Source organism: Cervus elaphus, chromosome 33 (genome assembly GCF_910594005.1).
Source record: "Cervus elaphus chromosome 33, mCerEla1.1, whole genome shotgun sequence".
In the NCBI taxonomy this organism is placed as follows: domain Eukaryota; kingdom Metazoa; phylum Chordata; class Mammalia; order Artiodactyla; family Cervidae; genus Cervus; species Cervus elaphus.
In genome coordinates this window covers 11,324,043-11,347,201 of record NC_057847.1, presented here as the reverse complement: position 1 = coordinate 11,347,201, position 23,159 = coordinate 11,324,043, and the positions used below count along the sequence as shown (strand labels likewise).

Genomic DNA, 23,159 nt, shown 5'->3' with positions numbered 1-23,159 from the left:
CCAAACAGACCCACACTAAGAATATCCTAACAAATAAGGCAAAAGTTAAAGAGAGAATTCTAAAATCATCAAGAGAAAAACGGAGTCATAGACAGGGGAACTCCTGTAAGGCGATCAGATGATTTTTTTTTTTGCAGAAACTGCAACAGGCAGTGGCATGATATACTTAGGGTGCTAAAAGAGAAAAATTTGAAACCTAGGATATTCTACTCAGCAAGATTATCATTTATAATTAAAAGATAAATAAAGAACCCACCTAAGCAGAAACTAAGGGTTCATCAATACTGGCATACATACTTTGAGACACGTATAAAACAGGAACATGTGAACCAGAATTAAAGAAAAATGGTTAGTAGAAATCAGCTTTCAGAAGACACAGATGTCAGAACCATACAAGAATTTTTAAATAATGTAATAAATATATTAAGGGATTTAGGACCAATTTATGAGAAAGTGTAGGTAATTTGCACCAAAAATGTGGAAAGTATAAAAGAACCAAATGAAAATTGCAGAATTGAAAAATACAAAATCAGAAATGAAGAAGTCATGTGATGATCATAGCAGCAGGATTTATATAACAGAGAAAGGATCAGTGAACTTAAGTACAGGAAAAATGAACCAACTGAGCAAAAAGAGAAAAAAGAATTTTTAAAACCTAAAGAGAGCAAGCAAAATGTGGACTAACAGCACACATCATTCAGTATGTGTAGTTTGAAGTCCCAGAGGGATTCCCTGGTAGCTCAGCTGGTAAGAATCTGCCTGCAATGCAGGAGACCTGGGTTTGATCCTTGGGTTGGGAAGATCCCCTGGAGAACAGCTACCCACTCCAGTATTCTGGCCTGGAGAATTCCATGGACTGTATAGTCCACGGGGTCGCAAAGAGTCAGACATGACTGAGAGACATTCACTCACTCACTTGAAGTCACAGAAGAGGGGAGAAAAAAATAGGAAATATTTATTTTAAATAATAATGGTTAAGAATTTTCTGAAATAAGTGAAAGACGTTGTAATGGTTAATTTTATGTGTCAGCTTGACTGGGTCATGGGGTGCACAGGTATTTAGCTAAATATTATTTGTGGGTGTCTGTGAGGGTGTTTCTCAATGATATTAGCATTTCAATCACTAGACTCAGTAAAGCATATTGCCTTCTACAGTGTGAGTGGGCACTATCCGATTCCTTGAGGGCGTGAATAGAACAGAAAAAGGAGGGCAGAATTCATTCCCTCTCTGCCTGACTGCTTGAGCTGGAACATTCATCTTCTCCTGCCCTCAGACTGCAATTTACACCATAGCCTCTCCTGATTCTCAGGCCTTTGAACTAGGACTAGAATTACACCACTAGTTTTCTTGGATATCCAAATTGCAGATGGCATATTTTAAGATTCTCAGCCTCCATAATCATGTGTGTCAATTCTTTGTAATCTCTCTGTATCTATCGACCTATCTGTCTGTATATCTATCTATATATACATTCTATTTTTGGAGAACCCTACCTAATTTGGATAAATCCAAAAGAATAGCACTCATCTCAATATATTCAAAATAATCAAAAATTTTTAACACTAATTTGAAATTTAAAATTCTCAGTGAATAGTAATAGATAGGAATTCACCAAATAAAAAAAAGAGAGTTATGAAAAGAATTAACATTTTTCATAACAGTGAAACACTGAAAGGTGTCCCCCTACAACTGGGATTAAAGATATCTCACCTCACCACTTCTTTACAGTACAAAACTGGAAGTCTTTAGTGCAAAAAGACAAAATAGCCAGAATAGAAAGAAATTAAAAGCAACCAACATTTACAGATAACATTGTGGTATATGAATAAAACCCTAGAGATCCTCCAAAAATTTATTAGGACTAACAGATGAATTAGCAAGGCCTCAGAATATAAGATTGGTATACAAAAATTGATAATATTTAAATACTATAAGCAAATAATTAGAAAGTATTATTTTAAAACAATACCTTTCACAATAGCATCAAAACTATCACATACCTGAAACTAAATCTAAAAAAAAAAAAAAAGAAAAGAAGATCTTTACACTAAAAAATAAAAACTATTCCTAAAATTAATTAAAGATCTAAATAAATGTGAAGATATACTATGTTCATAAAACAGGGAGATAAATTTGTATTAATAGATTCTCTTTATCTTCAAATTGATGGATAGATTTAGTGAAATTTCAGTTAATTATTCAGTAGATAATTTTGTAGAAAATGACAAGGAATTTTTAAAATGTGTATGCAAAGACAAAGGACCTAGAAGAAACTAAGCAATGTTAAAAGAGAAGAAAACAAAATTAAAATCTTGCATTATCTGATTTCAAGGCTACAAATATCATGTAGTATTCACGTGAAGACAGACATGTCTGTCAATGGAACAGAATGGAGTTCAGAAATGGAACACACACATACGGTCAACTGGTTTACAAAAAAGGTCTCAAGATAATGTAATGGAGGAAATTACAGTCTATTCAATTAACTGTACTACAACAATGTGATATACATATGGAAAAATAAATAAGCCTCTACATTTACTTCACACTATATGTAAAAAATTAACTCATCACTGATCTAACTATAAAATATAGAGCACAAAACTTCTAGAAGAAAAAGTGAGAGAATATATTCATGACCTTAGGGAGACAGATATTACTTACCCAAAACATATTAACCATAAAAGAAAAGGAAAAATTAAAATTTTATCTTAGTTTCATCATAATCATCAAAAGTTAAAGATTCATCAAATTAAAAATGTCTAGCAAAAGAAACCATTAACACAAAGCTAAAGTAATCAAAGGGGCTTCCCTGATAGCTTAGTTGGTAAAGAATCTGCCTGCAATGCAGGAGACCTGGGTTCGACCCCTGGGTTGGGAAGATCCCCTGGAGAAGAGAAAGGCTACCTCACTCCAGTATTCTGACCTGGAGAATTTCATGAACTGTATAGTCCATGGGGTCACAAAGAGTTGGACACGACTGAGCAACTTTCCCTTTCAAAGTAATCAAAACTGTATGGCCCTGGCATACAGATGGACATACATATCACTGGAATAAAATTCAGAGTCCAGAAATAAACTCATATTGCTCATATTTATTGCAATTTATTGCTCAATTTATTGCAATTGATTTCCAACAAGGGGACCAAGACAATTCAATGAGGAAAGAAATAATCTATTCAATAAATGGTCCTGGGACAATTGGATAACTACATTCAAAAGAATCAAACTGAAACTGTGCCTCATACCATGTAGAAAAAATAATTCAAAATGGATCAATGACCTAGTTTTAAGAGATAAGATAAAACTATGAAACTCTAGAATAAAACCTAGATGTAAATCTTTGTGACTTTGGATTAGGCAATGGTTAATTAGACATAACATCTAAAATACAAGCAACCAAAGAAAACTAAGCTTTATCAAATAGATTCAAGGGATTGGATCTGATAGAATGCCTGAAGAACTATGGACAGAGATTCATAAAATTGTATAGGAGAGTATGATCAAAACCGTTCCAAAGATAAAGCAATGCAGGAATGCAAATTGATTGTCTAAGGAGGCCTTACAAATAGGTAAGAAAAGAAGAGAAGCAAAAGGCAAGGAGAAAGAAAAATATATACCCAACTGAATTCAGACTTCCAAAGAATAGCAAAGAGAGATAAAAAGCCTTCTTAAGTGAACAATGCAAAGAAATAGAGGAAAACAATAGAATGGGAAAGACTAGAAATCTCTTCAAGAAAATTAGAGAAACCAAGAGAACATTTCTTGCAAAGACAGGCACAACAAAGGACAGAAAATGGCAAGGATCTCCTAACAGAAGCAGAAGAGATTAACAAGAGGTGACAAGAATACACAAAACTGTACAAAAAAGGTCTTAATGACCGGGATAACCATACTGGTATGGTCTCTCACCTAGAGCCAGACATCCTGGAGTATGAAGTCAGACGGGCCTTAGGAAGCATCACTATGAACAAAGCTAGTGGAGGTGAAGGAATTCCAGCTGAGCTATTTCAAATCCTAAAAGATGGTGCTGTTAAAGTGCTGTACTCAATATGCCAGCAAATTTGGAAAACTCAGCAGTGTCCACAGGACTGGAAAAGGCCAGTTTTCATTCCAGTCCCAAAAAAGGACAAAGTCAAAGACTGCTCAAACTACCACACAACTATGCTCATTTCACACGCTAGCAAGGTAATGCTCAAATCCTTCAAGCTAGGCTTCAGCAGTTCATGAACCAAGAACTTCCAGATGTACAAGTTGGGTTAACAAAAGCAGAGGAACCAGAGATCAAATTGCCAATATCTGTTGGATCATAGAAAAAGCAAGGAAATTCCAGAAAAACATCTACTTCTGCTTCATTGACTACACTAAAGCCTTTGATTGCGTGGATCACAAAAAAAACTGTGGAAAGTTCAGAAAGAGATGGAATACCAGACCACCTTCCCTGCCTCCTGAGAAGCCTCTATGTGGGTCAAGAAGCAACAGCTAGAACTGGACATGGAACAATGGACTGGTTCAAAACTGGGAAAGGAGTACATCAAGGCTGTATATTGTCACCCTGCTTATTTAACTTATATGCAGAGGACATAATGGGAAATGCCAGGCTGAATGAAGCACAAGTTAGACTCAAGATTGTGGCAGAAATATCAATAACCTCACATATGCAGATGATTCTACTCTTATGGCATAAAGTGAAGAGCAACTAAAGAGTCTCTTGATGAAGGTGAAAAAGGAGAGTGAAAAAGCTGGCTTAAAACTCAACATTCAAAAAATGGAGATAATGGCATCTAATCCCATCACTTCATGGCAAATAGGGGAAAAAATGGTAACAGTGGCAGATTTTAATTTCTTGGGCTCCAAAATCACTGCAGACAGTTACTGAAGCTATGAAATTAAAAGGTGCTTGCTCCTTGGAAGAAAAGCTATGACCAACCTAGGCAGCATATTAAAAAGTAGAGACATCTCTTTGCCAAGAAATGACCATATAGTCAAAGCTATGGTTTTTACAGTAGTCATGTACAGATGTAAGAGTTGTACCATAAAGAAGTCTGGGCACCAAAGAATTGATGCTTTCATCTCCAAACTGTGGTGTTGGAGAAGACTCTTGAGAGTCCTTTGGACTGTAGAGAGATCAAACCAGTCACCTAAAGGAAATCAGTTCTGACTGTTCCTTGGAAGGACTGATGCTGAAGCTGAAGCTCTAATCCTTTGACCACCTGATGCAAAAGCCGACTCACTGGAAAAGACCCTGATGCTGGGAAAGAGTGAGGGCCCAAGGAGAAGTGGGCAACAGAGGGTGAGATGGCTGGAAGGACATGCGTTTGAGCAAGCTCCGGGAGGGAGTGAAAGACAGGCAAGTCTGGTGTGTTGAGTCCATGGGGTCACAAAGAGTCAGATATCAGCTAGTGACTGAACAACAACAAAGGCTTTATCAAAACTAACACTTTTGTGCCTCAAAGGGCACTATAAAGAAAACAAATCTACAATCCAAGAATGGGAGAAAATATTTGCAAACCATGGATCTAACAAGGGTCTGGTATCCAGAATATATAAAGAAAACTCTCATAGCACAATAATTTTTTAAAAAACTTATAAATAAGCAAAAGATCTGGATGGATATTCCTCCAAAGAGGATACAGAAGTGGTTAATAAGCACATGAAAAGATGCTTATTAGTCATTAGAAAAATGAAAATCAAAACCATAGTAGTAACTATAATTTTAAAAAACGGTCAATAGCAATGGTTTGCAAGGGTATGGAGAAATTAGAACCCTCATACATTATTGGTGAAAAGGTAAAATAGTACAGTTAGTGTGGGAAACAGTTTGTCACTTCCTCATAAAGTTTAACAGACAGTTACCATATGGAATTGCTCGTAATTCAATTCTAAGTAATTGTCTTAGTTCAGGCTAATATAACAAAAATACCATAGATTGGTTGGCTTAAACAATAAACATTATTTTTCACAGTTCTGCAAGCTGGGAAGCTCAGGATCAAGGCACCAGCAGATCCACTGTCTGAAGAGAACCTGCTTTCTGGCTTGGAGACAGCCAATTTTGTTCCATATCCTCTCTGGATAGAGAGATAGGAAGCAAATGCTTCCTGGAGGAGAAGACCTGGAGGAGAGATAGGAAGCAAATGCTTTTATGAGGGCATTAATGCCTCATAAGAAAGGCTCCACCTTCAAGAACCAATCACCTCCCAGAGGCCCCATTTCTAAATGCCATCATATTAGAGATTAGGATTTCAACATATGAATGTTGGGGGAACACAAATCAGTCTATAGTAAGAATACACTCAGGAGAACTGAAAATATATCCTTACATAAAACCTTATACATGGATACTCATGGCAGTATTATTCTTAACAGCCAAAATAAGTAGAAACAACACACTATCCATCTACTGATAAATAGAAGCCACACACAAGAGGCCACAGATTGTATGATTTCATGTATATCCTCTGTCCAGAACAGGCAAATCCATAGAGACAAAAAATATATTAGCAGCTGCCAGGGCCTGAAGGAAAAGGAGGAAATGGGGCACAAATGATAATGGATATGGGATTTATTCTAAATTTTATGCTATGTGAATAATTTCTCAGTCAGTAAAAGAAACCAATAAGGAAAGAGACAATACAGAAACTAGAAGAAAATGTTCAGAAAATATTTATCTAACACAGGGCTTATAGAATATAAGGATAAGTCTAATCAAAAAAGGATATTGATACATGGAACAACATGGATGAATCTTAAAAACTCATTGGGTCAAAGAAACCAAACCCAAAAGACTCTATACTGTAAGATTTAATTTATATGAAGTCCAGGAACATGCAAAATTAATATGTTCTTTTTAGTATATGGAGGTGGGTAGGAAAAAAGCCTAGAAAGGGGCACAAGGAAGCTTCGTGGGTGATGGAAATGGTTTATATTAATTTGGGTGGTAATTACACAGAGTTGAAAACCTTTTGAACTGTAAACTTAAAAATGTTCATATTAAATAAAGTATAACTCTATTTTAAGAATTAAAAACAGAAAACATCTCTAAGCAATATATCAATTTTACAAATTACTCAGACTCCATAAAGTATCAAAGAATTTAGATTCAGGATTTTGAATTTAGATTCAAAAGAATTTTTAATTTATGGACTAAGGATTAGGTACTCTTTTTCCCTGGCCTATTTTTTGGTTCATTCTTAACTTTGATAACTATGTTTATATGATATGTATTTGTGCTTCCATTTTGCCAAATTCAAACAACGATATTTAAAACTAGATTAAATAACCTCAGTACACACATGCACATACTCACAGAAATACTCCTTTCTAGCAACATGAAGTGCTTTTGACATCCTTTTTATAATGAAATGAAAGCATATGTCTGCAATTACTAGTACTATAAGCTTTCAAAATTATGGGAGTAATGTGAACTACTTTCTTCAAAGACAACTGAATTAAACATACTCACAGAGGAATCACAGATATGGATCCTGATTTTTATCTGTTTTAAGAGAGTAGAAAAAAAGAAGGAGTTACAATCTTGTCATATTGTGCAACTCTTCTGCTACAATATATCAAAAACTTGATGAACTAAGGTCATGCAGGACAGCTGAGAAGCAATCAAAGTAAACAATGTACATTGTCGCCAAGAAAGCCTGCCAGTTTGAGATTAGAACTCTACATTTTAGCAAAAAAAAAAAAAAGTCTTTGGAAAGTTCCTTATAACATTTTATGACTCATAGATATTCCCAGAGGTTCCTGTTTCCATTCTGCAGTAGACAGTGTTTGAAGACGTGCAGTTCTAGTCAACTGTTGTTCTTAGGCAACTTGGCTGAAAGATCTGTTTGAAAAACATTTGTTGGAAAGATGGTATGTTTGGATGTTTTCATTTTTTAAACAAAATTCCAGATATTAAATTTGTTTAACTCCTAATTCAACATTAACTTAAAGGATATCCAATGAAGAATTACTATGTTACATAATATGTATTATGAACTCAACAGTTTTTCGCATTTGAAAACTCCCATACCAGGGGGTATATATTCCTGGCATAGTCCCTCTTGCAGATCCTTCCAAACTGCCTCCAGATCCCTGGCTCTGTGTTCAATAGTTCTGGCTCTGATCTTGGCCACCCAGTTCAGTATCTCACCTTGGCTTCTACTTTGACGAAAACTGCCAAGTCACCTCCCAGCCCACCAGGACTTGATTCCTGGCTATTCTCCACTTTTGTCTAGCCCCAGTTCTCGCTTTCTCTTCTAAGTATTGAATGTCACTCATGAGATATTTTCTCCCCATACTCATCTAAATCTACTTCACTCCATTTACAGATCAGTATCTTCACCTCTAAGGCTTATTCTCTATTCCCAACCAGCTTACACATTCTTGTCTTTTCCTCCCCATGTCCCAAACAATAAGCCACCTGGTCCTTAATAATTTTCATCATCTATATATGGTTCTTGTTGGTTTGTTTCCTGACAATAACTATAAAGATATGGACATGAGAAAAGGCATAATATCATAAAACATTTTAGCACTATCCAAATAAAAGTTATTCCTTCATATAGTAGGTATGTTAATAGAGGAAGGCCTGATCTCCCTTGACTCCTTAAGTGACTCATCAGTACTCTACTCCCAAGCTCAATTTCCATCCCTCCTTTACAGATGGCATTTCCCTCACACATGGTCTCTTTGAAAATGTAGTTCCTTTCCCCTGTTCCACACACATCTCTCCCTTGATTCTTCTGCAGATCAGACTCTGCACAGATATGGTAAACTGGGTCCAGACCAAACACATGTTCAGTTTGACGTACACACTATTTTAGACTTTTTGCAGTTAGTTTCTAACATTTAAACATGGGAAAAGTCAAAAAGTAGAGATTTCCAAAGGAAATGAACAGATATCAAAGGTATATCTGCATTCCCATGTTCACTGGAGCAATATCCACAACAGCCAAGATGGAACAACTCGAGTATGCATCAATGGAGGAGTGAATAAAGAAGATATGAAACAGATAGACAGATACACACACATGGAGTGGAATATTATTCAGCCATGAAAGAAGGGAATCCTGCCATTTGCAACTATGTAACTATAGGTAATTTAAAGGCACTAGGCTAAGTGGTGTAAGCAAGACAGAAGAAGACAAATACTGCATGGTATATTTACATGTGGAATCTTGAAACATAAAAAGTCAAACTCATAGAAACAGAGAATTCAAAAACAGTCACCAGGAGCTGGGGGGTGGAGGATATAGAGAAAGATTGGTCAAACAGTATCAACTTTCAGCTAAAAATTGAATAAGGTCTGAGGATCTAACATGTAACATGGTGACTAGGGTTGATTACATGGTATTGTATAAATTAAAATTTGCTGAGAGAGTAGAACTTAAATGTCCTCATAAAAACGTAAATATGTGAGGTGACAGTTGTGCTAATTAACGACATAGATGGGGGAATCCTTTCACAATGTAAACGTGTGCCAAATCACCGCAGTGTACACTTTAAATACCTTACCATTTTAAACGTCACTTATACCTCAATAAAGCTGAATTCCTTTTTAAAAAATGAGAAGTTATTTGAGATCAGGGGTCAGGAAGCTATGATTTCAAACTTGTGTTCATAAATAAAGTTTCATTTGAACATAGGCATGTTCATTTGTTTATCTGTGGCTATTTTTGTGCTAAATGGCACAGCTGAGTAGCTGTGACAGAGTTCATAAGGCCAAACATATTATAGATACTACCAAAGCCGAAAATATTTACAATCCAGTCCTTTACAAAAAATATTTGCCAACGTCTGTTCAAATGGTCCTCAAGCCTGGGTGCCTCACGCACAGAGATTACAATATGATTAGTCTGCAGTGGGTATTGGTGTCAATGCCCAGAGATTCCAATGCCACTGATCTGAGTGGGTGCTGACACAGGCATTTTCAAGTTCCCAAACGGTTCTAATGTACATACAATGGTTTGCGAACCACTGAGTTAGGTAATCTGGATGTCTTCAACAGTCTATCATTCTTTTCTCTCTCTCCGGGAATAGCTCTAAGACAGTCAAAAGTGATACTAATGCACTGACACATGTCGTTACCTCACATTATTATATATTAAAAGTTAGTACATATATCATAAGCTAATTGATGGAATATAAATGAATAAATGTTCAGTGTAAAGAAGTAATTGACTTTCATCAGAAGGCAGCAAGTTCTCCAACACTGTCCCTTCCAAATGAAAGTTCTCAGTATAATGTGTTAATATAATTATTAACTTAAAGAAACCCTAGATTAATTACTTTATTTATGCTCATTTCTGGCCAGAAGAAAACAAAAAAGGAAACAGAAAGAAAATCAGGTTCAGTTCTGTTCCAGGTTTCTAACCACTCACTTGTATGACCTTGAGCAAGTCTCTTCATCTCTCCTGGTCTTGGTGTGCTTTCTGTAAAATGGAGTATGAACTAGGATAAAACCTAATTAGAACCCCACTAGCAATGATTAAATATTTTTGCAAGGAAGTATTACTGTCAATGTTAACACCCACTTTTGCTTTTGACTGTGGAGGTTTTATACGTTTTACATGGAGTGTTTCATACCACATAGTGAAAATATATGTGATATATTTAATATGTGATGTGTTTGTGATGGTACATGTGATACATGTGATACATATATTATATGTATGATGTGTGCGATATATGTGTGATGATGCATTGGATATACATGGGACTCTTTGCAACCCCATGGACTATAGCCTGCCAGGCTCCTCTGTCCATGGAATTCTCCAGGCAAGAATACTGGAGTGGGTAGTCATTCTCTTCTCCAGGGGATCTTCCCAACCCAGGGATCAAAGCCAGGTCTTTGGCATTGCAGGCAGATTCTTAATCGTCTGAGCCACCAGGCAGGTAAAGGATATATATGACGTATATTTTACATATATATGTATGTGTGTGTGTATATATATATATATCAGTTCAGTTCAGTCGCTCAGTGGTGTCCAACTCTTTGCGACCCCATGAACTGCAGCACGCCAGGCCTCCCTGTCCATCACAGCCCGGAGTTTACCCAAACCCATGTCCATTGAATCGGTGATGCCATCCAACCATCTCATCCTCTGTTGTCCCCTTCTCCTCCCGCCCTCAATCTTTCCCAGCATCAGGGTCTTTTCAAATGAGCCAGCTCTTCGCATCAGGTAGCCAAAGTATTGTAGTTTCAGCTTCAAAATCAGTCCTTCCAATGAGCATCCAGGACTGATTTCCTTTAGGATGGACTGGTTGGATCTCCTTGCAGTCCAAGAGACTCTCAAGAGTCTTCTTCAACACCGCAGTTCAAAAGCATCAAATATTAGTGAAAAAAACCACACAGAAGGAATTTCAACAGAAGGGATTTAATGGAAAGACTTGTCTTCACATGTGTTGGAGGGCAGAATAAGTAAAAAGGTAACAGTGAGGTAACCCAGGAGGCAGCTACAATGCCTGAGATTAGGGGACCAAAAGAGGAAAGGAGGGGAAAACCAGAACCTAAGAACTAGAACAAGTCCCTAGATGTGATGTTTTAAGGAAGGGGCTTGGTCTAGCTGCTGCTAACCCCTCTGAGGGAACACAACGAGACTAGCTCTGGGAGAGCCACAGGGAGCTGGAGCCTGGGGCCACCTCCACAGCTGTGGCCATGGCTGACACCCAGGAAAAGTGCCTCCCTGGAACTGAGGCCAAGAGAATGGTTCAAATTCAGAAACGGAAAGTCTTACCTCCTTTCCTGCTACTCACCTCCAACACCTTCAAAGTCCCACCCTAGTGCCTTCAAGAATCCAGCAAAGAAATCTGAGGAATGAAGTTTGCAGAGTCATAGCCCTAGCATCACAGAAAAGAGTCCAAAAGGTGGACACAGAGACGGTAGGTAAATGACTGACACAACTTCTTTACTCAGAAAAGTGAATGTCAGTTGCACTGTAGTTAACAGCATGAATATTAACGTTGAAGAAAGTATCTTAGAGAATATAAGACTACGGAGATTTCTACGTGAACAGACAAGCATGTTTGAGCAGAAAAGTAAAAGCTATCCCATGCTTAGGGAATGACATGCAGAAAGAGGGAAGAAATAAAGAAAATTTGGACATTGTGGAAAAGATCTCTATTAAAAAAGGAAAGTGGCACTGGTATAAATATCATAATCATAACATTAAAAGTCTAATGTAATCGACTATATCTCAAAAAAAAAAGTTCTGTGTAATTATACTAGGTTCCAAGGGTAAGAAATTGGCCCTTATGTTGGTGCTAAAAACAAGCATGAAGAGTCCCACAAGACCATGGGAACTAAAATTTAGGATTACTGGGCTCATGTGCTCATGTGCAAACACTACTCGTCAAGCACCCCAAAGTTAAAATAGACCAACAGTGACATCTGCTGTGGACTTACTTTGAAAATGGCCAGCCTCAACGTTTTGAAGTTAAGTCTCCTGCCAAACCACTGGACTTGTGCTGTGATGAGTCAGCACTTCTGGAACTCCTGTTTGTCATTTGTGCTGTTAGAAGCTTTGCTTAAGTGAACACAGAACATGGGAAAAATGAGAGAGTATTTGGAAAAGTAACTAAAACAAATAAAAAACAGTGGGGGTGGAGGCATAAGTGATGAGAAAAAGAGACTTCATATTGTCTTTTCTCATCCTGTTTTTCCTTGAGCTAAGTAAATCCAAATTAATTTTGTAGCTGTCAGCAAGCATGAGCATGTCCTCAGTAAAAAGAAGGATTAACTGTTGCCAGCTTCAGTGGACTCCAACACAAAATTGACAGCATAATATCCATACCAGGAAAAAAACAAAAAAACAAAAAAAAGGTTAAATGATCAAAGGCGAGTATGTGGAAAATATTTGGAGTTTCTTTTGCTTTGGAAACCTCTTCTTAGTTATCTAATTGTTTACATTAATTATACTTCCTTCAACATCTGCTGACCCTCAGGCTTTTTCTTTTCTGAAAGCCAATAGAACAGAAGGTTTGAATCAAACAGCATGGCTTTTAAAAATTACATATACTCTCCAGTGTAAAGTGGTCAGTGGGGCTCATTTGTGTAAACAAATAAATATGAAAATCATGGGTCAATGTACTTGCTCAAGAAAAAAGATGGCAACTGATACTGAATCCCAACTCTGGTTATTGTAAAAGAAGATGAATGCAAAGGCCTTGCAGTGAGAGAGAACTGAATTAAGAGTTCTGACTTCTAATGTAGGTTCTGATCACTCACTAAATGTGTCACTGTGAGGAAATTGCATAGCCTATCTGAGCCTCAGTTTTCTCTTCCATAATACTAAAGGCCTGAGCTACATGAGAGATGGAAAGTGGATTTCAACTCATTTTCCTTCTTTGGTTAACTGGCAATGGTTGCTTGTAAGTAATCCTAAAGCTGCATCTAGACACAATGGAAAAGCTGCTGACCAACTAGCAGGGTCTGCAATAAGCAATACAAATGTGAAAGGGCAGCGTGCATGTCACATATATACCAAGCTCAGACAAAATTATTTCTCTCATTTTCTTGCAGCTGTAGATTTTGCTGTTAGCTGCCATTTTTAGTGCCTAGTCTATTTCAGCTTTGCAAGATGCTCAACAGATATTATTTCTAATCCTCACCATATTTTAAGGACATGGAAACTCAGAAACACAAAATAATTTTCTCAAAACCACCCAACATAGCAGGACTCAGTTACTAGCAAAATAACCCAACATTCTCTATTGTGAATAAAATCTTCGCTTCTCATGTTTTAGATCACATACCCTAGCCCTCTTGCAACGTAAACGCTATAATACCATTATGTCTTAGCTGGTGATACCCTAATACATCTATATTTTCCCAGAAAGAAAGGATGGTTTGGATATGAAACTTGGCTAGTTTGTGTAAACATGAAAGGGCAAGGCAGGGAGAAAGTATCCAAGAAAATGTTTTTTTCAGGATTGCATGGTAAAAATTAAAAGTGACAAAGGAATGGACAATAACTAAAAGTCATATTCAATTTTAAACCAAATAGAATTATAGATGAATAAAATAACAGAATTGAAAAGATTCCTGAAAAATAGGGCATTGTGTATTACATCGATTGGGTCTGTGTAGGTATTGTAGCTTAACTGGTATAGTACTCGGGGATGTACTCAGATATAGTACTCATACACACTTTTTGATGATGATGGTTTAAAAATAATTAAAAAAAGAGATTCCTGGCAAGAAACATTTTTGAAGCTTCCTTAATTTGATACACCATTGTGGACATTCTTTGGGTTACAATCTCCAGACACAATAGAAAACAAGGCACTCTAAACTTGTGGTTAGAACAAACTGACTCCATCATATAGCAGAAACTTTGAGACTGACATCACAAAATCGGTCTACCCTAACTATAGAATTACATACTGATGCTCTCAGAGTATATACTCAGAAACTTATACTTGCCTTTAGAAAATAACCCAGAAATACCGATTAGTTAAAAAAAATTTAAGGAAACCAAATGCAGTATTGCACCCATAGGAGAAAAATTATTAGTAGTAGTCAAGTTGAGTTTCATGTCAAGGTATCTCATGGCCTATGATTAGCTGGCTGATTCATTCATGTTATAAACATCTTTTCTTTACTTACTATGAACCTAGGCACTCCGGAATAAAAAATAAAATAGTCCTGAGGAGTAGAGGTCTAATTTGAAACAGCTACATAAATAAATTAAAATACAGAATGGCATGTAAATCAACTGGGTAATGTTTGAGGTACATATGTATTGCATGAAAGTGGAATTACTAGTTTTCTCTCATGGGGCCAGAGAAGGATCAGAAAGACACATAAGTACAAGGCTGAACGGAAGATCAATATATTTCTTAAAATCCCATAATTTTCAAGTTTTTAATGATATTAAGACAGTTAAAAAAAACATTAAAACCAGAGGCATAGACCCTGAGACTGGCCTCACTCACAAGATAGCTCTGAAAAGAACAGTCAATAACCATATGGAGAAAATGGCACTTGTATACTTAAGTAAAACAAAGTGTTGTGTATTTTTCATCCTACTATTTTAAGGTAATAGCATTCCAAGGCATTAGGGCCCAACATCTTGTCATGCACGAAGAAAGTCAACACAAGAAAGTCCTGCAAAGAGTGTTGCTCCACATACAGTCCATGACTAATTCTGTTTGTGGAATGAACTGCGCTGTGGTCATGGGTCACATTCAGCCAGCCAAGAGAATGTTTCCAGAGTGTAATTGTTCTGGGCATCAAGGCACTTTACAGCATGTTCCCATTGCTTTTTGATACTCTGTGGCCAGGAGACTGCTGAGAAAATATTATTCACCCGAATTAGACTGGAGTAGTCAACCGCCTGGGTATTACATCTCCATGTCAGCACAAGCGGTGTCTGCAACCGAACTTAACAGATGTTTCTAATTTCTCTACCTTCTGAACTACAACTTGGTTTTCTTTTCCTGACTTTGAAATATTTTAAACAAAGGACTTTCTGTACTGCCTCGGGAAACTTACAAAATTAAAATCCTGGGGTTAATATCAGAATAAGAGCTCTGGAACTCCTGACACTGCCACACTGAGATTTCCACCTTGCGACTCACTACCTCAGTTTCTCTCAAACGCTCTTGAGCTGCATGAGTCTCATTCACTCTAGAGATTTCCCCCAGCTAACAAATTGAAAAACACTGAATTCTGGCGGCAACTACATGTCCCCTGTTGCTATATTACCTAAAATAAATGCTACTTCAAATTAAGGCCTTCATGTTAATAAAAATGATCAAGCTTTCAAATCAGCAACTGCATCTCTAGAAAGTTATCCAAAGATTTTCACACATGTTCACAAGGAATCATATATAAAGATATTCATTGCAGCATGGTTTGTCAGACATCGAACTTGGAAACAACTGAAGCATCTTGCAGCAGAGGACTGGTAGAATATTTTATGCTATATCCACACAAGAAATAATATGCAGCCCAAAAAGACCTTGGCAGTTCTCCACATATGATAAGAAGGGAAATCCCCATAATAATTGTTAGGGAAAGAACTAGGCCAATATGTATATGTAAAAATACAATACATACTGTGTAACTTTTTGTAGCTTTTGGATTTTAATTTTTGCCGTGTGCAAGCACTATTTATTCAAAAAAAATAAGTTTGGTGAAAATAAAGTAAAATCAAGATAAAATGAGGTCTTGAGGAAACAAAACTAATGGAAAAGGAACATGGTAAAAGAAGGGAAGGAAGAAGGAAAAGAAAATTGTGAGACTTCAGGCTTCTAAAACCGTGGAAGGGTCTATCTCATATTCTCAACAAAATTACCAACTTGTGACAGGTTGGCCTGACTCAGTTCTCATTCTTTACAAGCGCTCCGGAGTGCATTTGACTCATGATCGGAGACTCTCCTCTTCCATGAACTGCCTCACCCTGATTCTCTTTTTTTTTTCTTTCTTTTTTCCTTTTTTAAAATTGAAGCATAGTTTATTTACAAACTTGTTTAATTTCTGCTGTACAGCAAAGAGATATACATCCTTTTTTAAAATGTATTCTTTCCCATTATGGTGTATCATAGGGTATTGAATACAGTTCAGGCTTCCCTGGTAGCTCAGTGATAAAGAATCCACCTTCAAGGCAGGAGACCGCCTGCAATGCAGAAGACACAGCTAGATCCCTGGGTCAGGAAGATCCCCTGGAGAAGGAAATGGTAACCCACTCCAGTATTTCTGCCTGGGAAATCTCATGGACAGAGGAGCCTGGGTGGGCTACAGTACATGGAGTGGCAAGACTCAGACATGACTTAACAGTTAAACCCAGCACCACCACTGAACATAATTCCCTGTGCCAAACGGTAGGATATTGTTATCTACTCTCTATATAATAGCTTACATCTGCTGACCCCAACCTCCCACTCCATTCCCCCTCCCTCTTGGCAACCACAAGGCTGTTCTCTATGCCTTGAGTCTGATTCTGTTTCATATATAGGTTCCTTTGCGTCATATTTTAGATTCCACATAAGTGATATCATATTGTATTTGTCTTTCCTTTTCTAATTTACTTCAATTAGTATGATAATCTCTAGTTACATCAGTGTTGTTACAAACGGCATTACTTTGTTCTTTTTTATGGCCGAGTAGTATTCCATTGTATATATGTACTACATCTTTTTTATCCATTCATCTGTTAATAGACAATATCCATTCATCTGTTAATAGACATGGAAACATTGTTTCCTTGTCTTGACTAGCACTGGTGTGAACACAGCAGTGCTATATCTTTCTGAATTACAGTTTTGTCTGGATATATGCCCAGGAGTAGATTACTGGATCATATGGTAATTCTATTTTTAGTTTTCTGAGGAACCTCCATACTGCTTCCCACACTAGCTGCACCAACTTACATTCCCACCAATAGTATAGGAGGGTTCATTTTTCTTTACACCCTCTCCAGCATTTGTTATTTGTAGACTTTTCAATCATGGCCATTCTGACTGGAGTGAATCGATACCTCATTGTAGTCCTGATTTTCATTTCTCTGGTAATTAGCAGTGGTGAGCATTTTTTCACGTACCTGTTGGCCATCTGTATGTCTTCTTTGGGGAAACAGCTGTTTAGGTCTTCTGCCCATTTTTCTATTGGGCTGTTTGGTTTTTGTTGTTGAGTTGTATGAACTGTTTGTGTATACTGGACATTAAGCTCTGTTGATAATATTGTTTGCAGATATTTTCTCCCATTCTCCCATTCTGTAGGTTGTCTTTTTGTCTTGTCATGATTTCCTTTGCTGGCAAAAGCTCATGAGTTTGATTAGGTCCTCTCACCCTGATTCTCGACATGGTCATCGGTCACTCCTCTCTGCTCTCAGGCGGCTCTTCATCCCCCTCCACCCTGAAATCTCCCTTCAAAGCTTTGGTTCTGGGCATTTCCCAGAGCTTAGTGACTAGACCTCCCTTGATGGCATTTTATTTGTAGGTGATTCATAAAACTGTATCTCCAACATTTGCCTACATTTTGTCATTTGCCTCTTGTCTTCCCTTTCTCTTTTCATTCTCAATGCGTTCCAACCACATTTTCTGAAGTCTACAGAAAACTCCCAACAGTTGCTATTTAAACACTGAACTTGATCTTTCCCAGTCTCTCTTGCTCTCATGTTTTATGTATGTGCATGCATTGCCTTCAAGATGAAATGCCGCTTTATCCCAGGAATGCAAGGATTCTTTAATATCCGCAAATCAGTCAATGTAATACACCACATTAACAAATTGAAAGATAAAAACCATATGATTATCTCAATAGATGCAGAGAAAGCCTTTGACAAAATTCAAAACCCATTCATGATTAAAACTCTCCAGAAAGCAGGAATAGAGGGAACATACCTCAACATAATAAAAGCTATATATCACAAACCCACAGCAAGTATCACCCTCAATGGTGAAAAATTGAAAGCATTTCCCTGAAATCAGGAACAAGACAAGGATGCCCACTCTCACCACTACTATTCCACATAGTGTTGGAAGTTTTGGCCACAGCAATCAGAGCAGAAAAAGAAATAAAAGGAATCCAGATAGGAAAAGAAGAAGTGAAACTCTCACTGTTTGCAGATGACATGATCCTCTACATAGAAAACCCTAAAGACTCTTCCAGAAAATTACTAGAGCTAATCAATGAATATAGTAAAGTTGCAGGATATAAAATTAACACACAAAAATCCCTTGCATTCCTATATACTAACAATGAAAAAACAGAAAGAGAAATTAAGGAAACAATACCATTCACCATTGCAACAAAAAGAACAAAATACTTAGGAGTATATTTACCTCAAGAAACAAAAGACCTATACATAGAAAACTATAAAACACTGATGAAAGAAATCAAAGAGGACACAAACAGATGGAGAAACATACCATGCTCATGGATTGGAAGAATCAATATTGTCAAAATGGCTATTCTACCCAAAGCAATCTATAGATTCAATGCAATCCCTATCAAGCTACCAACGGTATTTTTCACAGAACTAGAACAAATAATTTCACAATTTGTATGGAAATACAAAAAACCTCAAATAGCCAAAGTAATCTTGAGAAAGAAGAATGGAACTGGAGGAATCAACCTGCCTGACTTCAGACTATACTACAAAGCCACAGTCATCAAGACAGTATGGTACTGGCACAAAGACAGAAATATAGATCAATGGAACAAAATAGAAAGCCCAGAGATAAATCCATGAACTTATGGACACCTTATCTTTGACAAAGGAGGCAAGGATATACAATGGAAAAAAGACAACCTCTTTAACAAGTGGTGCTGGGAAAGCTGGTCAACCACTTGTAAAAGAATGAAACTAGAACACTTTCTAACACCATACACAAAAATAAACTCAAAATGGATTAAAGATCTAAATGTAAGACCAGAAACTATAAAACTCCTAGAGGAGAACATAGGCAAAACACTCTCGGACATAAACCACAGCAAGATCCTCTATGACCCACCTCCCAGAATATTGGAAATAAAAGCAAAACTAAACAAATGGGACCTAATGAAACTTAAAAGCTTTTGCACAACAAAGGAAACTATAAGTAAGGTGAAAAGACAGCCCTCAGATTGGGAGAAAATAATAGCAAATGAAGAAACAGACAAAGGATTAATCTCAAAAATATACAAGCAACTCCTGCAGCTCAATTCCAGAAAAATAAATGACCCAATCAAAAAATGGGCCAAAGAACTAAACAGACATTTCTCCAAAGAAGACATACAGATGGCTAACAAACACATGAAAAGATGCTCAACATCACTCATTATTAGAGAAATGCAAATCAAAACCACAATGAGGTACCATTACACGCCAGTCAGGATGGCTGCTATCCAAAAGTCTACAAGCAATAAATGCTGGAGAGGGTGTGGAGAAAAGGGAACCCTCTTGCACTGTTGGTGGGAATGCAAACTAGTACAGCCGCTATGGAGAACAGTGTGGAGATTTCTTAAAAAACTGGAAATAGAACTGCCATGTGACCCAGCAATCCCACTCCTGGGCATACACACTGAGGAAACCAGATCTGAAAGAGACACATGCACCCCAATGTTCATTGCAGCACAGTTTATATTAGCCAGGACATGGAAGCAACCTAGATGCCCATCAGCAGATGAATAGATAAGGAAGCTGTGGTACATATACACCATGGAATATTACTCAGCCATTAAAAAGCATTCATTTGAACCAGTTCTAATGAGATGGATGAAACTGGAGCCCATTATACAGAGTGAAGTAAGCCAGAAAGATAAAGAACATTACAGCACACTAACACATATATATGGAATTTAGAAAGATGGTAACGACAACCCTATATGCAAAACAGAAAAAGAGACACAGAAGTACAGAACAGACTTTTGAACTCTGTGGGAGAAGGTGAGGGTGGGATGTTGTGAAAGAACAGCATGTATATTATCTATGGTGAAACAGGTCACCAGCCCAGGTGGGATGCATGAGACAAGTGCTCGGGCCTGGTGCACTGGGAAGACCCAGAGGAATCAGGTGGAGAGGGAAGTGGGAGGGGGGATCGGGATGGGGAATACGTGTAAATCTATTGCTGATTCAAGTCAATGTATGACAAAACCCACTGAAAAAATTTAAAAAAAAAAAAGATGAAATGCCAAATTCCTCAAAGTTAGGAAGATTTTTACAATTATCTTAGTACATACCCCATCCTTCTGTCCTTCCTCCAGCCAAGAACAGTGTTCTAACCAGGTTGTTAGCCAATAAATTCTTATGTAATATTATATTTTTGTGAATAAACTACTCCTCATGCAACCACCAGATTTAATTCATAATTATACATATGGTATGTATAATAGGATACAGGAATTATATCTATTAATTATTAATATATTTTTTAATCTATTCCACAGTGGGTTATTATTACACAGTGGATCTGAAACAGCCTATGTTAGAATCGTTGTTTACATTTTCCTCCTCATTTAGCTTTTTGAGGCTAGTACCTGTGTGTTATTTGTTTCCATATTGCTAGAGACTGTCTCCCACTAGGAACTTATCATATTTGTCAAAAGAATAAATATTTTTTTAAAAGAAAATACATGAAATATTTTCCAAAAAGGATTTTAACATTTAGTGCATTAATCCTTTTGTAACAAAGTCATGACTTGTATTCACAAGGAATAAAGTTAATCAGAGCAGGGAATAAATAGAGGCCATAAATTCAGATATGCAATTAATGCAAATGTATTTCCCATGACTCCAATGAATTGTTATTGTGAGTCTGAATGTCAGGCTGAAGCTTCCCCTTGAGTCTTTTTGAAGCCTCCCCCAATTCTGCAGCATTTTGTTGAGGTTTAAAGAAGAGTAAAGGATTTGGGGGAATTGGGGAAGAATTGGGGAAGATGGGGAAACTAACACAGCCCTAACACCACTTCTCATATAAAGGTTACAACAGAGAAGTCCCTTAGGCCATGGAATTATGGTCTTTCTGATGCATCTTCCTTTCCATTCTTAGAGCATAGGAATGTGTCCACAAAGTTTCCCACTCCCCATCTGCTAAAAGCCTCATGTTGCTGTTTCTTTGATAGCATCTTACCAAATCCTGTCCTCTCAAGGACATTGCCAGAAAGCAGAATTGGACGGTCAGATCTGTAGGATGCCATGAATCTCCCAGGTTTTCTCTTCCTAGCCTAATCTATTTTCTTCTAGTCTCAAAGCAATTCTCCCTTCAGAAATCCAGCCAAGACACTTTCCTTTGTATTCACATTCCCTTTGTTGTACCAACTTCACAAAACCTTACTCCATTATGAGGTTTAGATTTCTAAAACAAAAGACAAGTTGTGTGGCTCCAACCAGCCATATCCCTTCCCTTAGACAATGATCTCAGAACCAAATACTTACTTGACTAGGAAAAGAAAAAGGGAAAAACACAATGCAAAGTTTAAAACTAGGTTACTATATCAGTATATTATCCCATTCTGTTTTTCCCCAATCTTTCCATTATTTATCTTCTCTTTCCCTTTTTCATTCTCATTGCATTCCCACTTCATATCACCCTTTTCTGGGTGCTTACCTCACACTTGGATTATGTCAGTATTCTCCTTGAGTCTCCAGTTCATCCCAGCTTCCACCATTTCTGTCCTCTACAAAACTGATTATCGTGCCTCTGTATAATCTTCTGCTCTCTGTGACAGAAAGCATAAATTCTCCTGCCAACTTGAAATACTTGCATGTTAAGTTATTAATATTTCAACCTAACTTATTTTCACCTGATTTGGAGCAATCAATCTCTTTTCCGACAAGACCAATCTTTTCATTACTCCCTCCATGCTTACAGTACTTGTTCCTGCTTCTGTGCTTTAACTCACATCATTTGTCTCATCTTAAAGGCCCTAACTGTTTTCTCCTCTCACATATATTTCAGCCAACATTTAGGACCAACTCTAAATTCACTACCACAACCCAGTCTCTCTCATGCACAGTAATTTCACCCATAGGGCATGACTTGCCTAATTTAAAATTTAATTATTATGTATTTTTGCACTGCACTTTAATTATTCCACATTTTTTGTTTTTTGCACACTCCACTAATTACATGCTCCCTGTCAACAGGGAGCATATATTCTCATTTCCTTCATTATACCCAAAGCAGAGTCTGACATGCAATAAATTCTAAATCAATATTTGTGTGCTGGAAATATCATTTTAATTACTTACCAGTGTGGTTCCTCTCAACCTCTGCCTATGCCTCCTTCCTCCAACATGCACACAAACAACACTTCCTTCTAACTGATCTCCTTCCTCAAATTAGGAGGTGGCAAAGGAATTCTATAATTCTCAAAGTAGAGTTGTTCCAGCAGAAATGCAGAAAAAAATAATAATAAATGATGGAACCAATTCTCAGCTCTTGACTTTCAAAATAAAGTTTTATAGCCCACACAGAGACAGCAAAAAGTCATAAAGTCTATAATACAGAGCACGAAATGCATGCTTTAAACAACTGAAGGATGATGAAGAAAGAAATTAGCTCTCCAATCTAGGAAGAAACTTTTAAAAAGAATAATAGCATGAGATGCGTATGTGAGTCTCTTAGAAGGGACTCTGCCCTCACTTGTTTCCATTCCAAGGTGTAAATAGAATCTCTAGTAAATTTAAGTACTGAAAGCTTATTCTTTGTTTCCCATCTGCTGCCTTGAGAAGAAGCA

General features: G+C 37.1%; 1 long non-coding RNA gene across 2 annotated transcripts; it reads right to left on the bottom strand.

Moving 5' to 3' along the window:
* Positions 1–7,189: 7,189 nt before the first annotated feature.
* Positions 7,190–22,309, bottom strand: LOC122688705. Of its 2 annotated transcripts, none has more exons than XR_006339549.1 (3): positions 22,028–22,309; positions 12,399–12,519; positions 7,190–7,496 (listed from the first exon to the last, which is right to left on the bottom strand). It is a non-coding gene; the product is annotated as an uncharacterized LOC122688705 (long non-coding RNA). The 2 variants fall into 2 exon arrangements; XR_006339548.1 differs by lacking the exon at positions 7,190–7,496 and adding an exon at positions 11,779–11,803.
* Between the last annotated feature and the right edge of the window lie 850 nt (positions 22,310–23,159).